General features: G+C 40.1%; 1 protein-coding gene across 11 annotated transcripts in view; it reads right to left on the bottom strand.

Annotated features, from left to right (window-relative positions):
• Window positions 1-19,329, bottom strand: part of Apbb2 (amyloid beta (A4) precursor protein-binding, family B, member 2) — a 272,486-nt gene that overhangs the window by 199,184 nt on the left and 53,973 nt on the right. The window contains exon 2 of one of the 11 annotated variants that reach the window (XM_013518040.1): window positions 4,195-4,309. The exons of the other annotated variants lie outside the window; for them this stretch is intronic. The gene's annotated coding sequence lies outside the window, so the exon portion shown is untranslated. The remainder of the gene's footprint in view (window positions 1-4,194; window positions 4,310-19,329) is intronic. 11 annotated transcript variants of the gene reach the window in all.

The raw sequence follows: 19,329 nt of genomic DNA, 5'->3' as shown, positions 1-19,329 counted from the left end.
AGGTAGAAAAACCTGGTTCAAACCGTAACTCTCCTTTATTGTTTCAAGACTTAGTTTTCCTCATCTATAACATGGGGACAATAAGAGAAACTTTTCAAAACATACCTAGTTGAAGTGAAGTAAATACAAGGCAGAGCGTGGTATGGGGAAGCACAGCATCTCAGACAAAACTGTCAATTTTTAATCAGTGAGAGTTAGAAGGTCAGGAGGGAAGGCCAAGGAAGTAACTGTGTGCCTGCTGCTTAAACTATCTAAATGTCAATTTCTGAAGTGTAAAATGAAAGCAAACACCCACTGTGCATGTGTGGAAAGAAAAGGCAGAAAGAGAACAGGACAGTTGGCAGCATAGGGGCTGGGGCCCTGACTCCCCACCTCCTCGGCACTGGTCCGAACAGGTTCTGTGAGTGAGGCGCCTCCTAGGGATGGACACAGTCCAGTCCCACCCCAAGGCCCAAGGTGACACAAAAACCTGAGCTTCTACCACAGATGAAACACTGTCCTACCTCCCAGAGGAGAGGTGGAAAATGAAAGATTTTAGGGTTGAAGTTCAAAGTATACACACACACACACACATACACACACACATCAAAACATGAGTAATTGTGGACACATTTGGGGAGGACTGAATGTCTTAAATCAATCTGCAGGAGGCCCTGCTTTCCAGCAGGGAGCTCACTAGGAAAGAAAACAACTGTGCAATGTACCCTACAGCAAAGCAGGGTTTTAGCAGGTTAGCAAGGGCTGGAGCTGTACTCCAGAGAGCGAACAGCATGAGCATGAGGGCAGAGTGACCCGGAGGAAAAGACTGCTCCACAAGACACCAACCAAACACGGATGAAATGAACTCCAATAAATAATTAGTTATGAGCAATGGGTATTAGTACCAAGTGTGGAAGGAAACACAGAGGACTCAAGTGCAGGTGACCTTGCGGACTAGGGGGAATACCTCAGACATTTTCAGAAAGGGCGTGGCATGATCAGAGATGTCCCGCAGTTGGCTTGATTTGACCACTACCCTGGACCACTACCCTGGACCACACGGCCAGAAGTCTGCCGACTACTGCAACAGTCCTGATTCTGATAGCAAAGGTCAGATCGGTGGCTGCAGTCTTGCAAAGGAATGCATAAGTATAAACAATGATAAACAAGGGTTCAACTTTCTTCGCAGCCCCAGAACACTTTCAAATCTCTAGCTTTAGTACAAGCATAGGTATCTGTATGAAAAGTCCGGAAAGGTCAACTCTAGCTATTTACTTATTATGGATGCCTTTCTACATTCCATCAAAGAATCGCATCATGACCTGTAAGAAGATAGTGCTGGAAGGCAGAATAATGATTCTAAAACAGAAGGAAAAGTAAAACTCCAATCTGATACATGAGCCTCAAAAACAACCTGGAGAACAGCAGTATGTACTGCCAGCACTTCACTAATGGCTCTCACCACCCTCGGTGATAAAATATAAACTCTAGACATTTTTTTTCCTGAAATAGTTTATCTTCTCCAGGGAACAGTGTGACCACGTTGAAAAACAGGCCTGGCCCAGAGGTTCCCTATGAGCAGTGGGTATTAGTCACGCTTACATGATAGCAGACACAGCCGCTGAAATTAAAGTCTCCTACGGCCAAGAATGGCCCCATAGAACATCAGCTGCCGGTTTTGATGAGCAAACCTTACTGAATAATCAGCAGAAATGAGGTGCAAAAGAGAAATGAGGGGGAAAATGGGAAACAAGAAATACGAAATAAATGATGGTGGACTACAGATCAGCAACACTGAAAGGCATCAACAGCCGGAAGTCAGAGAAGAAGGGCACCACCTTCAAGTTCCAGGGAAGGGTGCTTCAAGCAACATGTTACACAAACACGTGTGCCCTCGAAAGGCAGCCCGTTCCCCTCCTCCCCACCTAAAATGGCACAAGTGACCCGCTCAGGCAAGGTCTGGGGACAGCATCTCAGGAGTCCTGATTCCAGTAAAGGTAAGGTGAAGCAGTCGCCTAGAAAAAGTGTCCCATAAGAAAGAAGTCTGGTAACACAGAAGAGCTTCCTTGCAGCTGCTGGACAGCACAGGCCTGAGCAGCCCCGAGCCGTCAGAAGGTCTGGGGAGGGACTAGCTGATGGCTGCAAATCAAGCACGTCCACAGATGCAGATTCTCCAGATAAACTTCCTCCACCTCGGAGGGCCCAAATGTTAGCAGGCTAACCATTTGAAAGAAGAATTTCCTCTAAGTACTTTACAACGAACTATGTGAAATTAGCATTTCTGTAGGTCAAATACTAACACATTACTTAGACCAATGGCAACGTGTGCTTTCCAGCTCTCCTCTAGAGCAGGGCGCACCACTTATTCTTAAAAGAATCACAGATATTTTAGCCTTTGAGTGCCAAAAGACAAAATATAGAGTATGAAGGTGCTTACATAGCCATTTAAAATGTTACCGTTATAAAGCCCACCCTCAGCTCCTACAAACACAAGCGTTGGCCAATTCATCAACTTCTGTTCTACAGGTTAAGTGTAAATTGTATTCTGAGAATATGCACTGTGAGAATCGCTAAATCTAATGTAAAGCAATAATAATGACCTTGAACAAACCAGTACACGTGGACAAGCTGTCCACCTCAACACCGTCAGCCTCAAAGCTGGCAGTCTGAATTTCTGTTCTGTTGCCAGCAATTCCTTCTCACTGCTACTACTTTTAACTATTTGTTTTATAAATGACTGTCTGGATAAGGTCTTGAAGGTAGACTTAACTTTTCTAGGAAGAAAAAACTGAGCTATGCCAGGACATGAGACTGAGAGCTAAACATGAGTAAATATAACTACAGCAGGGCTGTGGGAGCAAAAGCATCTCGATTTGCAGCCAGAATTCCAGGGTGCCCGAAAGCAAGTAACAAAGGTAAAAGACTATCTACACAACTGGTCCAAAGCTGCGAGACTAAAGGTAGCAAAAAGTAAATCTGAGACAAACTGGCCTTTCCATAAATAAAAGCAGATCATTAAATAAAAAGTGCTTAGCCGGGCATGGTGGCGCACACCTGTAATCCCAGCACTCGGGAGGCTGAGGTAAGAGTATCATTGCAAGTTCGAGACCAGCCTGGGCTACAAAGTGAGCTCACGGCCAGCCTGAACTGCAGAGTAAGATCCTGTCTCAAAAAGACCAAAAAAAGTGCTCACGTGTCAGATGCAGTGGCTCACACTGGTAATTCCAGCACTTGGGAGGCTGAGGTAGAAAAATTTCTGCAAGTTCAAAGCCAGCCTGGGCTACAGGGCAACTTCAAGGCCAGTCTGGACTAGCAAGACATTATCTCAAAAAAAAAACAAAAAAAAGTGCTCACTTTTTCTCCTAAGTTAATCAGAGTAAAGACAAACAGGGAAGAAAGCAACTGCAGCAATTCCCAAAAGACTTCAAGAAAAACTTAAGTGTTGTGAGACACAGAAAATCATCACCAAGGAGCCCGAGAGTCTCCTCAGAGTCCCCAGAATGCTAGGGACTCAGAGCCAGGGCGGCTCCCGCTAATGCACATGAAACAGAGACGTGCCCAGAGGACGTCTCTTCCCGGTCCATGAATCTTTGTATTTCAAAAAATTAAAGCAATCACTGGCAATTTTTTTTTTTAATTTATGGCACTACTATTGTTATATAGATTTTCATAAAAAAGGAAAAGATGTCTTTTTGTTAAAAAAAAAAAAAAAAGCTTATTTATGAATGAATGCATTGAAACAGAAAAAGGGAATGGCTGATCTTCTAACATTACAGATCCACTTGAGTATAAAAATCCTAATTTAGATAACATTTCTCATCATTCAGTATTACCCTAAAGCAGTGGTGCTGAACCTTTAGAGACAGCGCAAACTGCAACCCAAAACCTACTTATTTATTGCAAAGTGCCAACACTGCAATTAAACCTGAACACTGAGGTTTCAGTTTAGAAAAAAAACCTCATACATTAATATCTGTTATCTTAAAACAAACAACACACATGCCATAGGTTCACCACCACTGACCTAGGGCAATCCATTCTTCTGCATTTCTAAATACCTTCACTCACATCTTGCAATTCTTCACCAGTTCAGTATCCTACAATATTCAGAAGAGAAGAGAAGAGAAGAGAAGAGAAGAGAAGAGAAGAGAAGAGAAGAGAAGAGAAGAGAAGAGAGAAGGGCACACACGAGCAAGCATGAGATCTCATACATACATGAGCTGCCTGGAGAAGAGGGAGCCTCCAGGTACCATCTGCCCATACTGACAGTCAGCACATTAGCAGGGGCCTCGGCAGCCCCCAAGTACTCAGGAAATAGTGAGATGGTTAGCTGTAGTAAGAGACAAAAAAAGGTAGAAACAGAACAGAGACTTAGAATAATGATTGCATTGTTTCATTAAAATGCTAATGATGACCACAAATTTCTAGATAACCATGTTTATGAATTATGCATAGTCACACAGGAGATAAAGTTCCCCTGTCACTGCAGGCTGGCATGGAGCTCGCTGATGATTAGCATGTGGCCCCTGAAGCAAGTGTGACAGAGGTACAGGTCACTGCGTGTCCCTCACTGGCCTGCTCTAGAAGTGTGGCCTGTCCCCCACCCCCGTTCCACTGGTGCTTTTCCATCTCATTCTTCCTTAATGGCAAGGGAAAGCACTAGTCTGGCTCTTTATTATGATACCTGTGCGAATGTCCTGTAACATTCTAAAAGCCTCAAAGGAGAGAAGGAAATTTTCTATGTTGGAGAGGGAACATGTCAAATTGCTTCTAAAAAATGTTTTTTGTTGAAGTATAACATAAATATGAAAAGGGCATTCACACACCCACAACTGGATGGCTCAATGAATTGTCCTAAGCTGAACACGGGTGCAAAGAGGGACATTATCTGTAGGGTAGAAGTCCTTTCATGCTCCCTTGTAACCCTGTGCAAGTCTTGCCCATTTTTGTGAACATCAAATTGATTTACTATCATTGTTTGTACTTCATTTATAAACAATACAGAAAATGTACTATATGAAAAGCATTGTACTGTGCACCTGGGCTGCAAAGATAAGTAAGGCAGCATCTCTATCTGGAAGGAAAGCAAAGTCTAGTGGGACCGAGGGACAGACACAAAGTGACCCCACAGACATGTGGATGGAAGTAATAACTTGTGATTCATGTCAAGCAGGGACACCCAGCCCTGAAATGGAAAGGTTGGGGAAGGTTTCCAGCAAAAGGGAATGCCTAGCACCTCCTAAAGCTGGACTGGAGTTGCCTGAGCTGTGAGGGGAGATGTAACAATGGAAAAGCCCGAGGTAAGAACCTGCATGGCATTGCTCAGCATTCTGGGCCCCTCTCCAGGCTGAGGCCAGGGGAGAGCCCCAGGACCAAATCACAGCCTCGTCCACCTCTCAGAAACTCTGCCTTCATCCTGGTTGCAGACAGCCACACATGGGTCAGACCTGAGTTTCAGCAGTCTCACTCCTTCTGGATGGATCTGAAGGGAGCGGAAGAGATGCAGGGTGCGAGCAGGTAGGGCCATTATCTGGTAGTTACAACCACTCAGAGAGGGGAGGTCGGATGGCAATGAGGGCAGCACAAGCAGGGGGGAAAAGGAGGAAAAGAATGAATACTTCAAAACCTCCAGAAGCTAAAAGCAGAACAAACTGATCGCCTACGTGTGTGGACGTACTCAGCTCTGAGGCAGAAAAGAAATAAGGAAGAGGAGTATAGTTTAAGGCACTAGAAATCAAGATATAAAGACTCAGATGGGAATTGCCAGGTATTTTTGAGTTTGAATGAAGCCTGGGGAAAAAGCCTGAGCAAAGCATAAAGGCGAGAAGTGATTATTTCATGGAGAGCAGCAGAGACCATGTGAGCTGGCGTATCCCTGAAGGGATGGACAGAGTTAGATCACAGGAGTAATACTCAGAGCCAAACCCTAGAGGACATAAACAATGACAGAATGGGCTGAGGAAAAAGATCTTTTTTGAAAATAGTAAAAAACAGGATGTCTGAGAAGTACCGTGGCACTTACAATAAATATACCTTCAGGTGTGACATTTAAGAAGAAATGACTGGCCACCTGGATGGAGGGCTGTGACAGTAAGTGCAGCACACAGAGACAATGGAACGGACAGAGCAGGTGGGAGAGCAGAGGAAGGAGAGCGGAGGGCTTCGAAAAGCCTTCGGCGCTAACAGAAGGACATCGGTGTAGGGTGAGGGAATCGGCTGAGAGGGCTAGGCTGAGGGCACCAGAGGGAAGAGGTGACAATGTGTTAGATCTCCAGTGAGGCAGAGGAAAAGCTCAGGAGGACAGATCAAGGAGCCAGGCTTGAAGTAAAAGGAGAATCCACAACTCTCTGATAGCAACTAGAAGGAACTTGGTAACGACAAATTTGGTTACGGTAAATTTGCAGTTAACAGCATTGGGATGTTGGAGGTGAAAGTCCCAGTGACCCCAACACTCCTGGTGGGAGTTGGCAAAACACTTTGCTGAGAGTGAGGTTACATGTAAATACTTTGAGGATACAGATATTCAAATTCTTGGGCTCTGGCATGCTAACCCCACAAAATCAAACTGGTCTGAATCAAACAAACACATGCCAATGCATACCAAAGTGGAAAGGGGCCTTTGTGGGGTAGGCACGCCCACAATAAAACTTAAAAGAGTATCAAAAGTGGTAGATAAACAAAAGATTTAGAAGAAGGCTCTTCCTAATATGACTGAGGTTGTGAGCGCCAACCTGTCCAGTGCTTTGCACATAGTATCATTAGCCAAAGTAATTGTCCACCATCTGATGAGGCTTCTTGAAATGCTCCATTCAGAGATCCTCCCGGCATGACCATGCTAACAAGAAAGGAGAGGCAGACACTGGTGCACAGAGGACAGTGGGGTTGGCAGCAGGACCTGCCCTGAGACTTCTTAGCACGGTGCCTCTTAAGGTTGCAGCTATGCCTTCCTACTTCAGGTCCCTGCACTTTCCACCTAGGGACTTAGCAAATCCAGAAAGAGGGAAAAGTGACATCACTCAAGGAATGTATCCCAGTAATGGCTAAAGTTCCTTAGGAACATAACCTGGTGGGAAACACCTTGAAAAGCACTTCAACATTGTCTGAGTAGCCTTTCTGATCCCCAGAACCTAGGTTTGCCTCATGGTTTATCCCTTTTGTATATGAGATTCTGCTCATCTCTGGAACTTGATAGCCATTTAGAACCATACTTGTCCTCCCTGTAGTCAGCCAGGACTGAGAAGCTTCCAAAGGCATCAGATAGCTCCCAAATGAATCATTCATCTTTGTATCCCAGGGACTAAGACACAGTAAGCAGCCAATAAATGTGCAATAAACCAATAAACCAGTACATAAGTAAAGAGTTTACAACTAAGAGGTAAGGAGGCCAATTAAACAGTAGAAACAGAAGTTCTCATCCTGTATCTTCTTTTCTTGGCCTACTTAACTCAAAGCAAAGCTGAAAACTGGATTCAACTGAATTTATTTTTCACAGAAGAAAATCTTCATAAATAAGTAAAGTGTTAAGTACAGGGTTTTAGAAATTACAAAAGCAGGATGCCCTTTAAATAGGAAAGCAGGTATGTAGGAATACTGCGAGCAAACAAAGCAGCGGTGCTGCAGACCTGACATCTGTCTGCCTCCTTTGTTCTCCCGGGGAAGGACAGGACTTCATTACTCGAGCCGCGTGGTGCCTCTCCTCCCAGATGCTCAAGCACACAGCAGCCTGCTTGGGTTTAACCCACCAGGCAACAAGATAAACCACAATGGGATAATGAAAGCCTCGCTTCCTCGGAAACTCGCCTCAGTTATAAGCCTATGTGTTGGCCCTACTATATACTTTTCTATTACCAACTATTTCATTTCTTTTCACACATAAGCTCTGAGATATCAATGATCATATTGAACACATTTTATATGTTACACAGTTGCACACTGTAGGATATGTCTGGAAATAATTTTAATAATAAGGTTTCTAAAACTAAGAAAGAATTGCAGTTTTGGGGGATGTATTATGTGACATTTTTCTCAACAACAAATAACTTAATCCTGAAAAACATCAAATGTGATTCTGCCTGTCTGATCAGCACTACCTTAAGAAGGAAACAAATCTGAGATTAGCTTACTCCTCTTTCTACTGTTAAGAATGCGAAGAGACCAAGATAAACAATATGCTATTCACTTCAGCACAAGCCATCAAGGGGAGGGAGGGCATATATTTGCCAGCCCACACAGTGTTTAGTGTGCGGCTTTTTAATTACTATGTTTATGGTACTTTCCATAATATATTCGCCACCACAAATGCTCTACAAGGCCATTAATCCTCAACAAATATATTAATGCTTCCCTCCTCTCCTACAAACTCTTACTATGCTCATGTGGAGCAAAAATGTCAAGAATTCTCTTCAAAATAAACAACTCATGTCAACGGCTACCAGTTTCTATTATCCTCATTTAACTATTTTAAAATACTTTAATATCTCTGCTTTTTAAAGTATTTGGTGCTATTGACTTAAAAGATGAATTTGTAAAAATGGCTTTGCTTACTGCAAATTTTTTAAACTACGAAACGTGATGTGAGTTATTAAGAAGGTTGTTTATGCTCTTTGAAAATAATACATTCAGGCTGGGGATTTAGCTCAGCGGTACAGCGCCTGCCTGGCAAGCACAAGGTCATGAGTTCAATTCCCAGTACCAGAAAAAAAACAAAAACCAAAAAAAAAAGGAAAATAATATATTCAATAATGCCTTAAATTAATATACTCTGCATCATTCCCTTGGTACAATAGAGTATAATTTCTATTTTAGAAATCTTAAGAATAAAACATTGAGAATGGTTAAGATTTTCATAACAGTTAAAGGACTACTCAACTAAATATTAAATGGGTTTAACTTCAACCATCATGGATGAATTTTTTTCTAAAATGAGAATTTAGAATATACTTAAGCTTTACTTGGTAACTGTCTTAAGTCACTTTTTTCACTGCTGAGACAAAATATCCAACACTCACAAGTTAAGGAAGGAAAGGTTTATTTGGCTTACAGTTTACAGAGGTTTTGATCCATCCATTAGCTGGTTCCAAGGTAGGGTGGCATGGCAGACAAGCACCACAGAAGAGAAATAGTGTATGGTGGGCAGAAGCAGCAAAGCAACAAGGGACAGCCACAGCTTTTTAAAAAATCTCTTATATCTTATCTAGCCTACTCAGGGCAGTTAGAACTCATGCCCTTAATCCTAGTACCTTTGATCTTAGCTTTGTATTATGAATCAATTTTAGCTACCTCTGAAAAGGCCCCACTTATGACTCTTGAGGTTTTGGGGGGACAACTAGACACATCCATAACATTCTGCCCCTGGACCCCCAAAATCTCAGTATCATTGTGAATCCTTTTTCTCACTTTAAATTAACCTTTGCCATAATAGTAATTAGCATGTATATATTATTTAAGTTTATAAGAGATCTTCACATACAGTATTTCCCTTAAATGACTTCTATTTTCTTCTCTTCATTTTCTCTTTCCTCACTTTCACAAACACAAGCAGAACTTGCTAAAATCAGTAAAGCAGCACAAAGCAGACCATACAATACTTCACAGAGTTGTCAAAAGCAACTACTTACAGTAAACCCTATTTTGTGACACATTCAGCTCTTCCTGCAAATAATTATTTTCTCCCTGATAATGATCTCTTGAAGTTAAGATACAATCAGAAATATGCACATCCATCTTCCAAAAGAAATTAAAGTGAGACAAGTAAATCCTTGTAAGAACCATCAACAAAAACAAATGAAAATTAAAAGGAGTAAGAGGTAAAATTTTCCAGAAAGAAAAAAGAATAAAGTTGTTATTATTTTAGTTTCCAGCAAGATTTCTCTTACCAGAGCTATTTTTCCCCAAGCTTGGCATTAAATAATCTGATCATTAAATCTATAAAAGCCACAAGGGATGTGACCATCTCATTAAAAAAGATGATCATTTAAGCTATGATAATGAGAAAAAGCATCTATTTTTGGTTTTAAGGACAGAAGTACTTCCTGCCTGTTCCTCAGAGGCAGTGACACTTCTAGTAAGCGTTAGCACAAAACAGATGCCCCCGTACTCTATCTATCATGATGACAACAGGAGCCTTCACATAGAAATGTTTCCGGCCAGAACTTCTGCAGATTCTCAATCTTAATTTATCAAGAAAGAACATGAAGTGTTTTAAACAGAAAAATGTTGATTCCACTATGGACAGTAAATATTGCTTTAACAAGAAGGATTCTATAAGCTCCAGACTGGAAACCAGGTCATATTCTTTTATACTCATTCAAACCCTGTAAGATATAAAAACCTTTAAAATTTGAACTGGCTGCCCTTTTGTTTTACAATGGTTGAATAAACCCCAAAGTAAATGTACAGTAATCCTTGGTACACAGTGATAATACGTTAGACATAGTAAAACAATTATTCTAAAAGTGGAGTTCTAATGAAAGAGACAAGTTGGAGTAGAGATGCTATTTGGTCCCAATTCTGCTGTGGTATTTATGCATTCAATGATGCGAGCCTTTGGAACACTGTAAGACCTTCTGCATTTTACAAGAGATAACTGAGTGATTTCAATCACAGGAGTGGGAAGGATATCAAGGCCCAGCTTCTTCCACAGAATTATAGACATGACTCATGGAAGCTCCATCCCCCACAGAACACAAGTGTGACCATCACTGTGCAGAAATGGCTACTAGAAAACCACGTTCCTTCCACTCAGACACAACACAAAGTGCTAGGAGATCTAAACAAGACCGATCCAAATGGGTTTCACAGTTGCGGAAAATGCCAGGGGACAGAGGACATGTTACTGCAATGTTAGAAATGTGACGTTACACTTGTGACTAGACTTCAAGTCAGACTTGGAATTTACAGAATTAACTGGCCTTTTTTGCCTATTATTTATTCAAACCTAGAATAGGCAACACTACTTAATTGACTTTGACAGTGAAAGTAACAATCTATGAATAAAACTGAAAAGAAGTGGGTAACCACATTAACTCTTCCTCAGAGATCCAGAAAACCATTCATCCACACTGAACCAAATCTCCAAGTTTGATTAATGAGGCTCTTTAGTTACATGTGGTAGATTATAATCATGCCCTTATCTCCATTCTCTCTTAAAATTGCACTAAATGACATGAAAGGGAAGAGATAACTCAGAAGCAGCCCAAGAATGGAAAGAGACAAAATGCATGGAAATAACCTTTGGAAAATAGAAAGCAGTTAGGCCTTTAATGAGTGAATTTTCAAAGCAGGGACATAGAGAGCTTATGAGAGATGTGTAAATGTCTACAGACCGAACTGTTAGCAAGCAGCCAGCCTACATGGATCAGAACCTTAGGGAAGTCAAGGGAAGGCACAGTTACACTTGAAGTGGGTGGTGAGGAGGAGACGGGCTGGAAGGGGCAGTGGACACCTAGGGTTACCTGCAAGTCCTCTAAGGAGTCAATCTCTATTTCCTTCCTTAAGGAAGCCTGCTAACTGCCCCTCTTCCCACACCAGCAGAAGAAAGTAAGTTTGCTCTAAGCAAAGGTTAGGCCTGAGAGGATCTGGACTCAGGGAGATTGGGAGCAGTGGCTGAGTCACACTGAGAGAGAGGATAGAGAGAAACTCTGCCCTGTACTCTGAACAAAAAGCCCCAGGACATTTCCCTGGCTGGGTTCTCGGGCTAGATATGAGACTGAAAGACTTTTTTGGAGAAACTACCCAGCCCAAGAAAAAAGATTTCCAGTTATCACAACTAGGGGCAAGGGGCCTTCTGAAAAGAGGTGATCATCCTGAGCTGAGCTTGACCAGTCAATAAGCCTTGCTCAGGTTTAGATCTAGAATATCCGCCCACAGTCTCGTGTGTTCAGAGGTAGGGCTTTGGAAGGTGACTGGATCACAGGGCCCCATACTCATCAGTGGGTGAATCCACTGGTGGGTTCATGACTAAATGTGCTGTTAGGAGGTGGGGCCTGGGTGGACGTAAGTCACTATGGATAGGACCCAGAAGGGTGTAGGGTTGGTCCTGGCTCCTCCTTCCTTATTCTCCACTTCATGGCTGCCATGGGCTGAGCAGGTTTCCTCTGCTATGCCTTTCCCCATTCTGTTTCTGCCTCAGAACCAGCAAACCATGGACTGAATCTCTCCAGTCATGAGCCAAATTAAACTTCCTCTCCTTTAGGTTGTGGGTGTCAGATATTTTGTCCCAGTGACAGGACAGTGACCAATACATTCAGCATACATAAGAATGAGTAAAAGTATATAAATAGAATGTTTAGGGGGAAAAAAAAACACAGTGGGGAGTGATGATGTACACTTTTAATTCCAGCCCTAAGGGTGACTGAGGCAGGAAGACTGCAAGATGTTCGAGCCCAGCCTGAGAAACTAAGTGAAGCCCTGTTTCAAGAAAAAATAATAAGGATGTAACTCAATGGTAGAGCACCCCTGGGTTCAGTCCCTAGTACAAACAACAACAATAATATGTTGTACAAGGAAAACTAAAATTATAGTATACTGCTTAACAACTGTGAAAAATGCTAACAATAAAAACAAATAGAGATATAACTGTCTTGACGAGTACGGAGATATTTCAGGAAAGGAAAACAAAAGAGCTAAATCTTTATCTGCCTTAATAGGAATTCAATGTTTCATGTCTAAAATTGAAAAAAAAAATTAAAATAACAGCATAAACATATCAATTTGCTATACGGAAGTAAATACCAGAAAAGTTAAATGAAAATAGTTGCTTCTGAAAAGTAACAGCAATGAACGCAGGTAGGCAGGAAGGTGCAAGCTACCTTTCTATACTACTGCAATTAAAAACTGAATTTCTGAAAGGGTGGAAACTAGCCTAGTGGAGTGGTACATGCCCACAGTCCCAATTCCTCAGCAGGCCTATGCCGGAGGACTGCTTGAGTCCATGAGTTCAAAAGTAGCCTGGGATCTTATTATGAAATTTTGTTTTACCCTTTTTCCATTAAAAAAAAAAAAAAAAATTCTACAGTAAGTAGAAAGCAGAATTATTCAAGTTTGTGTTTCTTTCTCAAGATACTCTGTAAATTCACTCTGAAAATATCTGATAGCCTTATTTTCTACATTAATTAATTTACAGGTTTTTTTTATAGGCTTGAAAAATCATCACTTCTCTAAGGTAAATTACTAACAAAAGAATTCTAAAACTTGGATGGTAATAGTATATATAATAAATGCACTTCTGTTCATTTAGAAAGAGCTGAACTTAGAAGTTGATTTCAATGTCATAAATAATATTTATAAAGTGTTATATTTCACTTATTTATGAATATTTAGAGATAAAATCATTGTCCTCCATTGTTAAGATTAAAATAATAATCACTAAGCTGCAACCTTTAAAATACACACAATAGAATATGTGAATTAAAAACTAAATAACATATAGTGGAATGGAGAATATCAAAGGACAAATGTTCTTTTGTTGAATTTAAATATCTTCAAACCTACCATGAAGAATCATTGCATTCTTTTCCCTGTGTTTGAGTCCTATTATACCAAACACTTTCCTTTTGTCTTATCTATGTAATACTACATTTAAATTTTTTGTTCTGTGCCAACAAAATTTATTTCCCTATATTGTCACTATGCTTTAATCTATAACAAAAGCAAATAGTGACTGAAACAGAACCTGCAAAATGTAGAAGATATGAACCCCAAAGTTAATAAAGACAAACTAAGAGACAAGCATGGTTGCAGAGAATCTCTGGGGTTGAAATGTTTCATTTCCTAATAGAGTAGAGGAAATTATAAATAGCCTCTTTGGTTCAGAACACTGAAATCTTTAGTTAAGTGGATCAATTCAGATAAAATGGGACATAAATGAAACACTAACATTAATAATCTTAATTTGGTAAGCATTTACCACATGTTAAATCCTACTCTTCATGTTTCTATGTACTGGTTTAACCAATCCTTATAGTCTGTAGACTGAATCTATAAAACAATGCAAATGATTTTTTTAAATATACCAAAAATTATAAATCTAAATGTATGTGGTCTTTCTCAGAGTGGTCACCTTGAGAGGTTTTATATTTTCTGTAAATATTATTACTGCCCAAAGTAGTTTTTGTGCTCTGTTTTTAAATTGTCTTGGGAAGCATGGACATTTTAAAAATATTTCTAACCCTAATAAAATTAAATCTTTAAAATGAGAAGAAAGAAAAACAGCCTGGGTAAAATAGCAAGACCTCATCTTAACACACACACACACACACACACACACACACACAACAAATGGGTGGCAATTGATTAATGAAATATATGGACCACCCTACTGTACAAGATATACTGATAATGTAAAATTATATTTTCTACCATAAATAGAACAGATCAATCTTAATTTGCTAGTAATTAATCAAATTATTAAAATTTAATTCAAAGAGTTGTATCTTATTATTTTAAAGAACATATCATGAGGGGTAAAATATGCTGAAACTGTCACAAGACTGGTTAATACATGGTAAAAAGGTCTCAGTATCAGTACATAAGGAAGAATGGGTTGGCTTCACTACCAGAGTTCAATGGACTACAGCTTCAGGTAGATAAATACCTTGGCCACCGCAATCACCTCTCTTTCTACCAGACCCCCCACTACAGCTTCTAATGATGTTTTATCCATATAGGGGGAGAAGGCTAGGTAATGTCTAATATCGAAACCCCTTTCCTGTATTTAGGAACTTTCTCATCAAGTGAGTTTCAATGATAGGCACACACTTCATCACAGAAGCAAAAATGGCTGAACATTCGTTCTCCCAGAGTCCTTTGCAGCTAAGACAGAGGCACACGACTTGGCCAACCCTGAATCTAGAGCTAGAGATATAGAGAGAGTAGCAGAAGAAAATGACCTTAGGTGAGGGAAGGGGCAACAGTGGTAACAGCTCAGAGGCAGCGAGGGCTGAAGTGACAGAGTTGCACTGAGTGTCTGGTTACACTGACGTAGTCGACACGAACTCTGCTCTGCAGTGTTTAGTGGTGGCTGTACTTTACTTGAAACTTACTCTATGTAGGACTTTGCCTGTGCTGCCACCACTTGTTCTTGCCCTTTGCTCGGCTTCTGGCCATTCCAGAACCTTTCCAGTATCTTCTGAATAAATTATTTCTCTGCTTAAATCCATCATCCAGTCTCCACTGCTTGTACCTGAGAACCCTAGTTGCTATTATTGCCCCAGGATACACCGGTAGAGAACGGTGACTACCTTCTGAAGTGAGGACTAACATGTTTATCGTTCTTAAGATCCCAAGGCAGAACGAAAGACATTTTCCCACAGAGGAACATAGGCGAAGGTTATGTTTCAAGATAGAAATAAAACTATGTTTCTGGAATGCTACGGCTCAAAGAAGGTTTTGGTTAAACTCATCTACTTTTTGCATTATTATATCTTTTTACATATTTCGCTTAACACATTCGAAGTTCTTTGCCACTCACTGGCTATCCACGAAGCACTGGGAACATAATCAGCTTGTTAACTGGGGCTGCTGCTGTTTACACCTGGCCACATCTGAGCGGCCCCAGTGCAGTGGGTGAGAAAAACAGTTTTCTCTGTCTTTCCACTCACACACAGCTTTCTACAAGATAGGGCAGCTTGAAAGCGCGTGGTCAAGAACTACACATGATGAAGAAAATGCAAAGCAAGGCACTCAAAGATTTGTATCTGACACTGAGACATCAATTTTGCTGAAAAGCTGCATCCATCAGTGCAGGGCAATGCAGCACATTTAGTTCCAAGTCTGAGGATGCCGAAGATAGGCCATTTATCTGCATGTGTCTCAGGCTAACCACACAAATTTTGCAGACGAAGCTACAAGTTAAGATAGAGAGCACAGAACAAACTGTTGATAAGATCAAAAGGGCTTCATACGAGAGTCCAATGCAGTAATGGCATTGAAAATGAGGGTGCAGAGAAAGAAAGCATCTCTCTGTGGTATCCCATGGTCTGAGAACTGAGGAAGCCTTTCATGACAAAGAACAGCTACCTTTTGTTAGTTGTACACAATAAGAGTATACATACCCCATGAAAGGGCTTATAAAGTAAATACAAAACTTGATGCACACATATAATTTCCCTTCTTGTAGTGTTATTTCATAAAGATCTGCCAAAAGATCAATCCCACCGTCACAGAAGTCAGGCTATAAATCACCATGGGGGGGGGGATTGATTTTATTTCAGTTGTCAATGTAAATGCTACTTCAAATCCCATCCACTAGCGAACCATTCTTATTATATGTTCTTCTGTGCAGTCAGGTTCCTTGAAATATATAATGGTGGTTGAAACAAGAGTTTCATTCCACAGTTGTCCAAGTGAGTTACGTGATGCTGACACGGTGCTTTGAAAATCTGAGATACATTTATCTCAGTCAGTCCCAGACTTCACCCATCCCTTGTTTCTTTTGGAGATCACAATGGGACAGTGATTCTACACAGCGGCATGGGGTAAGTATACAATCTACCACTGCTCTGTAAAGAACAGGACACAATCCTGCTATTTAGGTTTCAGAGATGGAAAGAGAAAAGGGAGCAGGAAATGGGGTGGGAGTTCAAGGAAGTTACTCTCCAAAGTTATTTATCAGAGTACATTTTTGACAAATTTATAAATAAGTCAGGTTTTTTTCAATGCACAATTATGAAGGAGGAAAATTCACAGCTGGCTAAAGACCTCTCAATGGTGAAACCCTAAATGGCTATTTCCAAAACAGACTCACTGCATCAAAACCTGCATTAATTCTTAATAACAGAGAAATATTTTCTCCCTCTTTGAGGCTTAAGAGATTCTTCCAAAATTTATAAAGTTGTTTTAGTTTGTCCTGTGAGAGGTCTACTTTCAAGCATCATTAGTAGCAGAATTTTAAATTTTCAACATCAGAATCTCTGTTGGATTGTATAATCTCTAAAATATCTACTTAATCTGAAATTTTAACTAACTAAATACAAGACAACATTAAACTGGCACTTATTTCACCAACATCATAGAAAATAAATGACAGTCAAATGAAGTACTATGGAAAGTATAAAATGGTGAAATAATATTCATTTGGAAAAAAATAACTGAACTGAAAGGAATCATCTAATACCTTCAACAGAGCAGTCTGTAGTACGAGTGAACGAGGAACGAGGCACACAGTAGACATGGTCATGGCAGTAATGGCAACAGGAGGCTCGGTATGTTGAACAAGCATGACACATGGGATTCTGGAAGGTCATGGAGCACAGCCTTCACAGAACACAGGTTAGGACATGAAGGGAAAGCCTAGGTCTGATGGGGGCATTTTCTGCCTGATAAACCTATTATACACTATTTTTTGGAGGTCTGGGGTGGAGTAGGGTGGTTTGTCTGTCTTTGAGACCTTGAGGTCTTGCTATAATTACACAGGTAGGCCTTGAACCTGGGCTCTAGGGCTCCTCTTGCTTCAGCCTCCTGAATACCTAGGACTACAGGTATATGCCATTATACCTACCTGATACACATTTTTTAATTTTATGGGGCATTATATATCCATACCTGATATCTTAAAAAATACTAATCAACAAAGCTGTCAAAGTCAATCTCAAGCAACAAAGGAACTTTAACCATGTATTTCCAATACCCCATATCACCCTCTAGTATGTATTTTTGACAAGTCTATGAATCTCTCACTAGACTGTCAGGTATCAAAGGCAGACAACTGTGAATGTTTGCCTCTTGGCATCTACCAAATACATAATGATCTAATGTACTACAGGTGGGCAGGTGAATGAAAGAAAAAACGAACAGTATCATAATACTAGCTATTTTAAAAGGTTGGTTCTTGGCAAGGAAACAGTTCAGGTGACTTCTACAAAAGTTATATTGCATAAAGAAAATGGCCAAAATTAACAATAAAAATATAGGGAACAAGTATACACTGAAGTAGTATTCAAACAGAAAAAATGGCAGCAACATAAACTTTCAGTGGGGGCAACATGTAGCTGTGTTGTAGTCACACACTAGATAAGACTACAGAGCTACTAAAAATGATATATAAGAAGGCCCACAGCAGAAATAAATTAAAGTATATCAGTAAAAAAATAAGAGGAGCAAAACAGGACATACACTAGAATTACAACCAAATAACCAGGTACACCTATTTATAAAAAGGACTGGAGTAAAATACATACCAAAAAACAGTTGATTAAGTATATAGGGTTAAAGCTTATGGGTTATTTTCTTCCATTCTAAGCATTTATAAAACTACTACACTGTCATTATATCCTACTGTAAAAGCAGGATGGTCATAGTGAGACTGTAATAGCAATTATTACAGTGATCATGGTCACTTATTTCATCAAATCTAACTGCTATTTTTTGTTGTTTTGGTCTGAGTTTTTTGTTTGTTTTTGTTTTGTTTGATACAGGGTCTCATTTTGTAGTTCAGGTTGGCATTGAACTTGCTATGTAGCCCAGGCTGGCCTCAAACTGGTAGTGATCCCCCTGCCTCAGCCTCTCTTAAGTGCTGCAATTATAGGCATGCACCACCATGCCAGGGTCTAACTGCTTTTGACTGAAAGATGCACCCCTATTTTATCAACTAAGAATAAAATCAAAAGTGTTGGTAGTGTTGTTGTAAAACAGTGACAATTATAAGATATATAAAATCTCAAAAATATTAAAACAGGAAAAGATGTCAAATCAATAAAGTGAAATATATACTATAAATTAGTTGCATAAGAAATATTTTGCTCATGAAGTAAGTGATCATTAGTAGTAATCAGATAACAAGTGAATAAATCTATTCAAACTTTGACTGCAATCTCTTAAAGAAATAAGTGGCTTGATTCACAAATTGAAACTGCAGGTAAATTTTGGAATAATGAAAGAAACAAGGACATTGCACTATAAAAGTCAAGTTTTCTTCATGCCTCTGAGATAAAATGTATCTGGTCCAAAAAGGACTGCATAAAAGGATTATGAAGAAGAAATTAAAAGCCAGGAGTGGTGACACACGCCTGTAATCCCAGCACTCTGGAGGCTGAGGCAGGAGGATCATTGTGAGTTCAAGACCAGCCTGGGCTACCAAGTGAATGAGTTCAAGGCCAGCCTGAACTGCACAGTGAGACCCCATCTCAAAAAGACAGAAAAAAAAAAAAAAAAAAAGAAGAAGAAGAAATAAAAGTGCTTGCTTTGGTAGCATATACACTACACTAAAATAAGCATAATACAGAAAGGATTAGCCTGTGCACAAGTATGACACACAAATTTAAATTGGTCCATATTTTTAATTTGTATAAGAAGCATACATGTCACATAATCATGCATAGCCTTGAATAAATGTAATCATTATTTGTCATTCAA

The sequence above is a fragment of the Chinchilla lanigera genome, unplaced genomic scaffold, assembly GCF_000276665.1.
Source record: "Chinchilla lanigera isolate Chin_1 unplaced genomic scaffold, ChiLan1.0 scaffold00042, whole genome shotgun sequence".
In the NCBI taxonomy this organism is placed as follows: Eukaryota; Metazoa; Chordata; class Mammalia; order Rodentia; family Chinchillidae; genus Chinchilla; species Chinchilla lanigera.
The sequence above is the reverse complement of the archived record's forward strand: the minus strand, read 5'-3'. Positions and strand labels throughout refer to the sequence as shown.